The sequence below is a fragment of the Lycorma delicatula genome, chromosome 4 (assembly GCF_047948215.1).
Source record: "Lycorma delicatula isolate Av1 chromosome 4, ASM4794821v1, whole genome shotgun sequence".
In the NCBI taxonomy this organism is placed as follows: Eukaryota; Metazoa; Arthropoda; class Insecta; order Hemiptera; family Fulgoridae; genus Lycorma; species Lycorma delicatula.
Genome location: NC_134458.1, coordinates 60,738,644 through 60,750,559, shown reverse-complemented (window position 1 = coordinate 60,750,559; position 11,916 = coordinate 60,738,644).

Here is an 11,916-nt window from a genome sequence, read left to right as displayed (position 1 = left end):
AGCTTGAATGAAGAATAGAATTGTAACCATAATTTAAAGAACGTGTAGGTTTTACCAACGAAGACCACATGGTTTTTGTGAGTGATATCTACCGTAATGAAACAATTGAATTTCTATCTTATTACAGAATATTAATATTCTATGCAGGAAGAGTTTCAGTCACAGTGGAACATACATCTTTGTTAGAAATAAATTAAACATGATAATGTTTCTGATCCAAACCTAATGTGCTTTGAACTCTGGATTTTGAATATTCTTTAATAAGATTAGTTAAATTAGAAGTATTACATTGTTTTGTTTTTTTTAATAGATTCCTAGAAATGCCTTGATATTTTTTTTTTAAAGTTTATTAAATTAATAAATAATTTAATTAAAAAAAAATAGTCGGATGGTTTGATGATAGATAATTTTAATATGCTTTTAAGTAATTGCCGTAAAGTAATAGATTTTATTCTCACAAATTTTAAATAATCTAAATAGAGATATAAGTTATTAATGTTAAATGAACCGCCCAATTAATTACTTTTCTTCTTATTGAAATATGTTAATCAATTGTTAGAATGAATACTCAGATTATGTTCCTCCCAGATGGGGTCAAATATAATCATCACTCAAGGAAACGATAAGTATCACTCCTAGAAATCAATTATTCTAAAATTCTATATTGAGTTAGGTGACTCATATCAAACTTTTGGTGTTGTACAGTTTTTTCCTGCCCACCTCCAAGAAACATGACATTTTGAAAAATAAGTTGAATACTGTGATCCTTCGATTTTAAATTAAGGGAGCTAAAAAGGACTGAACCTCTTGAAGACATTGTTTTATTTTATCTTTACAAAAGATGGAACACATTTTAAAAATAAACACTATAGCAGCATGAGGTCAGGGGCACTCCTCTTATGCATCCGATGGTGGCCTGTGGTATTTGGTAAGTATGTTGTATGTCAGTGACTGTTTATGTGTGTGTTGTTGAGGAATGTGTCATGTGTCTATGATGCGATTATGTGTGTGTGTGTGCATGGTGTGCAATTGTTGTGTTGCTGTTGTATGTTGAAGTAAGTTTTGATGAATGTGGTTGTTGCTAAGGGGATTGATGTGTGTAGTTTGCGGTTGCTGTTATGTTGTGTTGCATGTGTGGTTCGCTTTTTCCTTATGTGATCTTGTTCATGTGTATGACTTTCGTGTGGTGTTTGATTGTGTATGTGGGTGTATTACTTCTTTCCTGATTAAATGCACACTAGCTGTACCAAGAATGGAAAGCCAGGGGTGGAGGTTTAGTTGGTATTGCACAGGAATACATACACACCTAATATCATCTTGCAGAACCTGTTAGCGAGTCCGACACTCCTTTAGTGCCCGTAAATGGGGTTTCTCCACCTCCTTAACAAAAAAATGGATACCTTTTGGAGGAAAGAAGAAGTGAACCATTCTTCTTCTATATCATTCAGAGAGATGTTAAAATTTTTGAATAACACTATTTATTTACACTTTTTTCTGTGGAACACATTCAAAAAGTCGGTTTGAATACCGTTTTGTTAAATTACGAGGTTTTTTTCAAGGTCCGATCGGTCACGAAACTAAAACCACAATGAAAATAAAAAAATTTTTATTTGTAACAAGTACTTACATAGTTACGCTATTTCTCTACATAGTCGCCACTCCGATTTAGACATTTGTCGTAGCGTGGTACAAACTTTCCAATACCCTCGTCATAGAACGGAGCCGTCTGTGTTTTCAGCCATGTTTCTACGCTGGTCTGCAGCTCGATGTCTGTTCAAAAATGTTGTCCTCCTAGCCAGCGTTTCATGTGAGCAAAGAGGTGAAAATCAGATGGAGCCAAGTCCGAGCTGCATGGTGGGTGATCAGAGACTTCCGAACGAAAACGCTGCAGGAGCTTCTTTCTTACAACTGCAGTGTGCGGCCGAGCATTGTGATGAGGAAAGACAATGCCTGATAACAACATTCCTTTTCACATTTCGGTTTGCTAGGATATATTGGGTCCAGGTTCGGATAGAGCCGAAATGGCTTGTAACGGCTAGAAACGGAATGATTTGACCTGGTGAAGAAATTTTTTTGGGGGGAAATTTTTGGGATTTTTTTGGATTTGCGGTCATGAGATAGCGGAGGCCCGGATCGGGGGAGATACGGTGTGGTTTTGGTCTGGGACTAACGGGAAGTCAGAAAAATAAGGAAACGTGGTCCCCCTTATACTTGTCTCTTTGAGGACTTAGAATATATTTCGTGTTTGAAACATCGATAAGCCGACTGTCCGTATCACAGCCAAACGGTCTTTGATGAACTACATGGTAAAATTTGCACTGGTGATGTATAATTACATATTATATTTAAAATATTATTTTACAAAATCTGCAAGTAAAATCATTTGTAAAATACAAAATGATTTGTCTTGCATGTATTGTTTTCCCAAACAGAACACCATGTAGATTTATTCCGTAATGACATAATTTTTAATTTGTAGAAACTAAAAATAACAGAATCCACGGGATTATATTATTAAAAGATTAATTATGTAGTCAAGATTAAAGATGTGGTTTTCATGTTTCAGTCATATAATATACTCAAAAAAACACGCAACAATTTTTTTGTTTTTGGCGCAAAAATTTATACTGACTGTGCTACTAACACAAAATATGTGTTCTGTATTTACGACCTGACTATATTAAGTTTTACTTTTATTTCTTCAAATCATTTATAAAATATACATATATGTACACAGATTTTATAGTGCATAAAACAAATTATAATAGTCTTCACCAATGTTAAATTTACAAGCATATCAAATTTAACAAAACATCTCACCAGTCATTACATAGATCGAAAATATTATTCAATTACATACCTAATCTATACAAAATGTCCCCCATTACTAGCTACCAGGAACTCTGCTGAATAGGAGCTGATAGTCCAATAAGTCTTGTATTTACTTTTGAATTGATATAAATAGGAAAATAAATTGCTTAGATACTAGTATCAAAATTAATAATAAAAATAATCATTTTATAACTTCAGTATATAAGAAACCCACAATACATAGATATTCAAATCATCCGTGGTTACACAAAATTAATACATATACAAACATGGTTAATAGAGTAATTAATTGCACAAAATATAATGAAAATAAAAATAAATTAAACAAAAAAATTGATATTATAAAACAAATCTCTTATATAAAAGAGAATCTCCTGACTGATTCACTGACTCATAATCAACGTACAACCAAAACTATTGTAGGTAGAGACTTGAAATTTTCAGGGTACCTTTAAGTAGGCGTGCACTAAGAAAGGATTTTGCAAAATTTTGATTTTAAGGGGTTCAAATATATAAAAAACTAAATTTCGTGTTAACAGTTATCTGTTGGACGTAAAAGCAACTAACGCTATACTAAATATTTTACGTATCCATTACAATGTTCCGATAAGTGTGTCCGCTATAGACTAAAAAACTACTGGACCGATTAACGCGCAGGGAAGAAGGGAGAAAGGGAAAAATCTGAAAAAGAAAATAGGGAAAAACCAAAAAAGGTAAAAGGAAATGGAAAGGAAAAGAGGAAGGGGGAAAGGGGAAAGGAAAATGGGGGAAGAGGAAGGGGATTAAATAAATTTAATTAAAATTAAATAAAATAATATTAAATTAAATTTAAAATAATTAAATTAAAATGGGATTAAAAAATTAGAATATGTATAGCAAATAATTGAAGATGTCAGATGCAAAAAAATTGGCTGAGATTAAAAGCGTAGGTAGGGCATGGAAATTAAATAATTCATTACATCTGTCAAATAAATAATAATACATCGTGTGCGCACGCAGAGCGACAGAATGAGTGTGCGAGTGCTCCAGAAGAATGCCGTTAAATTTTACAGCTGTATTTCTCTGATTAAAATAATGAAAAAAGTTCATTATAAACATGTGTCCGGAAAAGGCTTTGTTTTTAAATTAGGAATAACAAATAATTTTACCGTTATTTCGCTTAGCGGCAAAATGAACCTATACCGAGATTCATCGAAAACCGTTGAAGAAGGGAAGAGGGTAAAAAGGGGAAAATAGAAAAAAGAAAAGGGGGAAAACTGGGGAAATGAAATGGAAAGGGAAAAGAGGAATGATGAAAGGGGAAAGGGAGTAAGGGAAAGAGAAACGGGAAGGGAGAGCGAGGCGAGCCATGATCCTCTGACCGTGACGGGAAGCGCAAGTAACCATAGAGCACGGGCGAAGCCGCGATGGGATGCTAGATTTGGGATTGTAATAAAGTTTTTGTTTATCTTTATTGGAATTTTATATTGAACTATTTTAATTCATTCATACAATGGATTGGTATAACAAATATTGTTCTATTTTCTTATCTTCCTTTTTTTGTTTTCCTTTATTTAAGTTTTGGGTAGCAATTCATTGTTTATCGTATATTCCTTCAGTATTTTTCATAAAAACTTTATTTACCGTTTTATCAGGATTTAATGAACATCTAAATACAGTATTGTTGATTAAATATTTTTTATTTATAAAAAATAAGTTTGCTATTAAAAAAGCATTGCGAGTGAAGCTACATTTATATTGTGGTCGAAGTCGCGACGGGGTACGCTAGTTGTTATGCATAATAGTTATAGTGAATCTTTAGTTGATAATGTATACAACAAAAAAAAAAAAATATCAAAAATTAACAATAATACATGTTTAATGCCAGTAAATGACACACAAAAAATTGACAATGTATATTTAAAAAATGTATATACTGATAACACTGTTGAAAATATAACAAAGGTTTATGATAAAAATAAATTTAAGCCTGCATACCAGACAAATAACATATATGCTCTATGCTATCACTTGCTAAAACTCTAGATATTAATGAAATAGATATAATTAAGCAAAACTCCAAATAAAACATTTAAAAAACAGTAAACATACAGATTCACATGGTTTATATAATTTGGGTGGAATTTATAAAATAAAATGTAATGACTGTGACCATATTTATTTAGGATAAATAAATAAAAGTTCTTTCAAATCTAGTTTTTCTGAACTTTATTTTAAAAATGGAAAACTGGGTTTCTCTAATGTTTCTGACCATCTTCTTAATAATAAACATTCAACATCTGATATTCAAACAAGTTTGAAAATATTAGAAATCAAAAAATATAATATGACAGCAAATAATAGGGGTTTAGACATTTTAGAAAGGTTTTATATATATAAATATAAAAGTAGATTTAATTTGATCAACCTACAGATTATGAGGATAACACGATTATAAAAGCTGCAGTAGATGGCAGCACTTTTTCAGACATTGTTAATGTATAATTCAATCTATTTCAAATCTATACAGTAATGTAATATTGGCTAGCAGGACCACATATTTATTCTACTTTAACCTATTTATTTATTATTTAATTAATTTTTAATTTTAATATTTTTATCAATTTGACATCATATTTCTATATATGTAATTTTTAACTTTTAATTTTAAATGATAAAAATTATTTAACTTTAATTTCAATTTTTAACTTTAAATTATTGATTTTTATAATTTATACTTATTTAAAAAAAATCTAACAGTTTTTATTGTATTTTATAAAAATTAGAAAAAAAAGTATTATTCTTGATAATGTTATGTGTAATATGTAATTTGATGTGAACAATTTAAAAAATGGATTACAACTGAGGTTGCAAGAAATTCGCAAACACATTTTTATATATATGATAAAATAAGATAAGTGTCAACCTACTTGATTTATTCTTCTGTATTTCGGTTGATCAAGTTCTTTAAATTTAAAATACAATTGTCTTTTTACTATCTTCCATCTTAAACATCATCAATAAAATTAATAGCATATATACATCATAGTGCAAGTTAGCTGAAACAAGTTATTTTTTTTTAGTATGTGCTTTGTTTTTTTTACATTGACAAAACAAAATAACCTGCATTTTAATGATTTTTAGTAGTTAGTGTGTCTCCTTTAGCCTTAATTAATATTTTAATCTTATTAAGAATCAAATTAACCAATAATTTACTCACACTTTTCCTAATATCTGCATTATGAATCCACACCTATATAAGTGATGAAATCATCTTCTCTTTAGTTGTATGATCAACATTTTCCTGAGCTTATCCTTAAAAAATGGATTGCAGGTTATCAATGGCATTCATATCCGGTGAATTCCCTAGTCAGTTGAGGATTTTTGTCCTAAAAATATTAGATTACCTTTTTTGAAACATGCACTATGCGAGATCTTGATGAAACATGACAGATCCATCATTGTGAAGTTCTATTAACTCTGGTAACATTTTACATTTAAGCAATTATAAATATCTTCACTATTCATCATACCTTTGCAGGTAAGTGATCCCACCCCATTAAATGAAAAACAACCCCAAAATATCTTTTGGATTTTGGTTTTGTGAATATATATTTTGGACTTACCTTTTCCCCCTCAACTCTTCGAATGTGATGTATTCTTATTCCTTGACATAAAACTGGGGTTCATCAGAAAATAATACCTGCAGTCTTTATATTTAGTAGTCCATTCAAGTAATTTTTTTATTACTGCAGATGACAAGCAATTTTTTTTACAGGTCTTTAAGCCCGTTGACCAGCCTCCAACAAACTATTGTCATCTTCTTTGACTCCAGCCTTTGCAAGATCTTTTTTGAAGGTCAAAGCTGTTTATCTGAGGATCTACCTTACTTTTTCTTATAAAAGATGCGTTATCTAGAGAAGTTGTAGTCCTATTCCTTTACTCTTAGGTGATATTGAACTGGTTTAATTGTTCAGTTTAATGATTGTGGTAACTGTATTTAAACTTGTATTACATCTGGCTTATATATTTCATTAAGCATAGTAATTATTTCCATATAAAGCAATTACAGCAGCCTTCTTCCTAATTGTTACAACTAGTATTAAACATTTTCTGTTTGCACAATAAATATCACACCAGGGAAGAAGACTGAGCCAACTCTGAAAACATCATTTTTCAAGAAGGACATTTGAATATTTGAATTTGAATGTAAAAAATTAAAATTAAATCGAGACTTTGGTATTAAGTGATCTAGATACAAATCAACTTCTTGAAAATAATTATCCTTTACAATTTTATTAAAATACAATTTTTGTAAAAATATAAGCCTTTTTTTTGAGTTGGTACATTCTTTTGCCCAAAATGCTGACAATTATTAGTCCAGTACTAATATATTTCCTTTTACTTATCTATTATTTCGCCAGTTTAATATTCTTTTTCTAGTTATTTAAAAAAAAAACAAAAAAATATTATAAAAAAGGTTTTAAAATATTAATATACAATAACATTTTTAAGTAAATTTATTTTATTAAATTATCAAAATTAATTACATTGGAGTATTAATCACTCCAATGATTGATAATTGATGAAGTTTCAAAGGGTCAAAACAAAAATGTTTTGGTATTCTTAATAAAAAACATCAATAAAAACCACAAAAACATACATGTAACAACAACGATTACTTTTAGTATGATCCACTCTTTTCTATAACAAAAATGAAATTAATATTTAACAAAAATAATAATTCTTTCTATATAATAATGAAATTTCTTTTTAACTACATTATAATAAATGTTCTTGTCACCACAAAAACCAACAAAAACAAACTCTGAGTAAGTTATTTATTGAGTAAAACTATTCAAAAAAATTAGTATTTACAAACAAGCAAATGAAACAAGTTAAGTAATGAAAGAAAAAAATACATTGATATGAGGTAAAAAAATATTGGGAAAATACACAAGAAAAAGAACAGTTACTGTTTTTAAAGTGTAACATTCTCTACAGTAAAAATGAAAGCACTCAAAACAAATTTTAAACAAATTAATTACTATAAAAGCAGCAAGTAACTTCTTATTATTTATCACTTGAGTCTAACTGACAGTGACTCATAAAAACCATGATTCTGTTTTATTTATTAAATTAGAACCAAGAACGAAATAAATCCCTCTTTTAATGTGGTATGACTGGTGGGACATTATATGTTGATTACAGCTTTAATTTGTGTATTTATCCTCTCATTTTTACCTTACATTTAGAACTTTGTAATCATTTTTAAAATTGTATTTTAAAAAATTAGGAATTACAGTAATATCTCTCCACATCACATCCTCACCTGATGAGTTTTTTAAATAGTTTTTTTCCCAACATTAAACATTCTTTTTATGTCTACTGTGTTAATTTCATTCACTATAAATGAATTTTCTTTTTTTATTCAGAATGGACAGTGACTCTTTGTAATGGAACAGACACAGAATTGTAGTTATTTTTTTATAACTCTATCAAAGAATGACCATTTCTCCTTCATTTTGCATGTGTCCAACTGGTAAAAACTTGTGATTGATTCAATTCACATTCTGTTTTTCAATAGCAAAAAGAAAAGCTGTGGGAATTGCCTGGTTTTTACACTGTCCAGGACAATTGTTCAAATAATGTCTTTGTTTTGGAATTTTTTTATAAAAAGAACAGAAAATCCAATTTCATTACAGCCTCTGTTTTGCCTGAGCTTCATTCTGGACATGGCAAAAAGCAGCAGAATTTCCTACCCAAAGCAATTATTTCAAGGAATGAACTGCTTTTCTTCAATGGTAGTTCCCAATTTTCATTGTCGGACGTGTTATTGACATAATCATCCACATTATCAGAAGTAAGGATTTTTTTCTTTCACTACTGATGTTGAGGCATTATGCATTTCTACAGTGGTATCATACAAGGCTAATTCATCCAAGCTTTGTGATACATGGTCTGCAAGGAAATGTGAAAGAGATTATTAAATAATTAATTAATAGGATTGTTGATTTTAAAAACTTAAAAGATAAACTTCATCTAATGTGATACTGTTTGCCAGCCCCCTAAATGGACTGATCACAATTATGTAGTTAAAATAGGCCTAAAAATAAATCATCAATACAACTGTTAATACCAACAATAAAATATCTGTGATTGAAAATTGTTATCACAGTATTTATTGTTCAGGAATAAAAACATAAGCAACTTCTTTTTCAAATTGTTTGATTTAGATTTTTAAAAGTCCCTTGCTCTGTGTCCACAAAATTGTGAAATATTGCCAGTATATTCATGCATAAGAGCCCAAAAACAGCTATTTATTATTTTCATTATTACTCTTTCTTTTTACACCAAAGATTACTTTTTTCTTGCCGAACCAGAATGAAGAAAAATCTTCTCAAATTGTTTCCAAACTAAAATTAAATAAAAGTAATAGAAGACTACTTAATGTTAATTTAGTTTATAATAATTGTTTTATACTAGCCTAAATATTTTACAATAAGCAGTATAACTTTTTTCCCATTAACAATATCTTATCTGAAAACAATAAAGTGAATTTTTGATTTTTGATGATGCACCCAAACAAATCTCATTAAAAATAAATCTATTAATATTCACCATTATGAAATTAATAGCAAGTGAACATTTTGGGAAATGTGTAATAAATATAACTTACCATCATCAACTTTCTTTTCAAATGCAATGTTAAATACTATTTGTGCTCTCAACATTATTATAATTTTGAGCTGTTCTTTTTAATTTAAAAAAAAATTAACCTTTAGTTATAATAGTTCATTAAGATCGCAATCAAACAAAATGGTCAAATATAAATTACCTTCTACTCACTAAACTTAAAATAACCACTTGGCCCCAACTAAAAATCAGTAGATGTTTGGGTAGAAGAGTGTGCCAAATCAAAAGGCACAGCCTTTTCATACAAACAAAATATATATATACAAAATCATATAAACAAATATAAATATTTAACCCTTTAACGTGTTAGTTATGCAGGTAACTGTGACGTGCATAATTTTCTGCACGATTTAAAAAAAAATAAAAGTACAGAAATGAGCATGTTAGTTGAATTTACTTTATTTTCACATCTACTTATGATGTATATAATATTTCAGTCTTAAATAGTAAACATTCTAGAATACTAATTAATAAATGTTTTAGTATGAAAACGGAGGTTAGCTCCGTTAACTTCCTAACGGAAGTTAGCTTAAAAGGTTTTGTTACCATGATAGATCTCAAAACATGGATCTATGCACAAGCCAGCTTCACACTTACGACACCAGTAGGAAGAATCCTTTCTTTTACTATTTTTATAGCAAACAACACATCTCTTTTATGGATTGGCTTTTTTATCTACAGCTGGAATTCTCTTTGGGAAATGTCAGTCAATCATCAATCTGGATTGGGGAGGCTTGATTGTTGGCCATCCACAACAGGGTTTTTTGTTCTTACAGTGTTGTTGGATAAGTTCACCTATTAGAGATAATCTGAACGACAGATGATTTACTGTTTGGCGATTCTTCTTCCAAATAATATAAGAATTTAAAATTGAAATATTTATTAACATTTTTAAAAGTTTCATGTACTACTTTTTCTCACGTTTGCGTTCAACAAGATAACACTGTAACTGTTGGTCATGTACATTTACATCACCCATGTACTTGTTATTATGTAAAACAGTAGATGGTTTCATTTCATTTACTTTTGTGTGCTTGTTAGTCTTTTCTAGAAATTCCACATTGTGATATGTGGATATGAATGAAACTAATCATTTTTTACACCATTTGAAGATGGACACATCACCAGAATGTGTTGCACACAATTCACCTTTCACTAATTTTATTTTCTTGTGGTATATTCTTTCTTCTCAGATTAAATGTACCAACACAATCTGTATTTTTACTTTTTAGTAAATGGACTAAATTAGGACTGTTGTACAAATTGTCCATCCACAATGTGTAATCTTTACCCAAAAGTTTTTCTACCAGTGTGAGGACTACACTTGCAGATTTAGTTAGCCCATCACAGATTAGATTTGAATCAAACTGCAAATCTTTTCCAGTGTACACAATGAAGGACCACGTGTAACCAATTGTTGTTTCACAAACTTCAAACAGTTTCATGCCAAATTTTGCTGCCTTCTTAGGCATGTACTAGTGAAAAGACAACAAGCCTTTCCATAAAAGTAAAGATTCATCAATGCAGATATCTTTCAATAGAATATAGGCTTTTTGAAACTTATTGTTAAGGTGAGAAACTATAGGGTGAATTTTGAATAATTTTTTGGTCCATTAAAATTTTCTACTTGTGTATTGTCATTGAAATGAAGAGATTTTGATAGCAACTCATGTTCGTCACAAGACATGATTGAAGAAAAAATTCTGCTTTCCAGTAATGGGTTTTTTGAAAAATAGGATCTGAAGGTTGGTCTATTGGATATGCCCATGAGAATAAAAATAGATAATAGTAGATATATATCATCACTGTTGCAGCCAGACCATTTCCATTGTCGTGAGAACAATGGGAACAACATACCCAACTTTGCTCTCTCTTACTGAGCATATCTGTTGGTCTCCTGAACTATCATATTTATAATAATCTCATCAAAAAAGAATTTAAAAGTCTCAGAAATGCTATTGAAATCCATCTGTGGTCCAGTATTACAAACAGTAAAATTTTGTACCTTACCCTGATAATTTTCCATCCTCTCCCAAACAACAACAGTATTTCCCTCTTCATCTTTTGTAAACATAAACCCCAAGTTATTACTATCAGTGACTTGTAATGCATTTCCAGAAAATAAATCAGTCATTCTATTACAAATCTCATTTTGTAGATCTACTGCATCACCAGAACCATTATGCATTATACTACCAACTTCAACTTCATCATCAGTCTCATCTAATAACTTTGTTACTTCATTATCAATTACATAAGCACTATTTTCTGCCATGTTTGAACTGTTTACTTTCTACAAAAAATATCCCTAAAACAAATTGAAAACAACAAATCAAGTGCATGCAAATTCACAAAAAAAAAAAAAATGGTGAAGAAAGAAAACTTGTATTATAAACACAATTGGAAAAA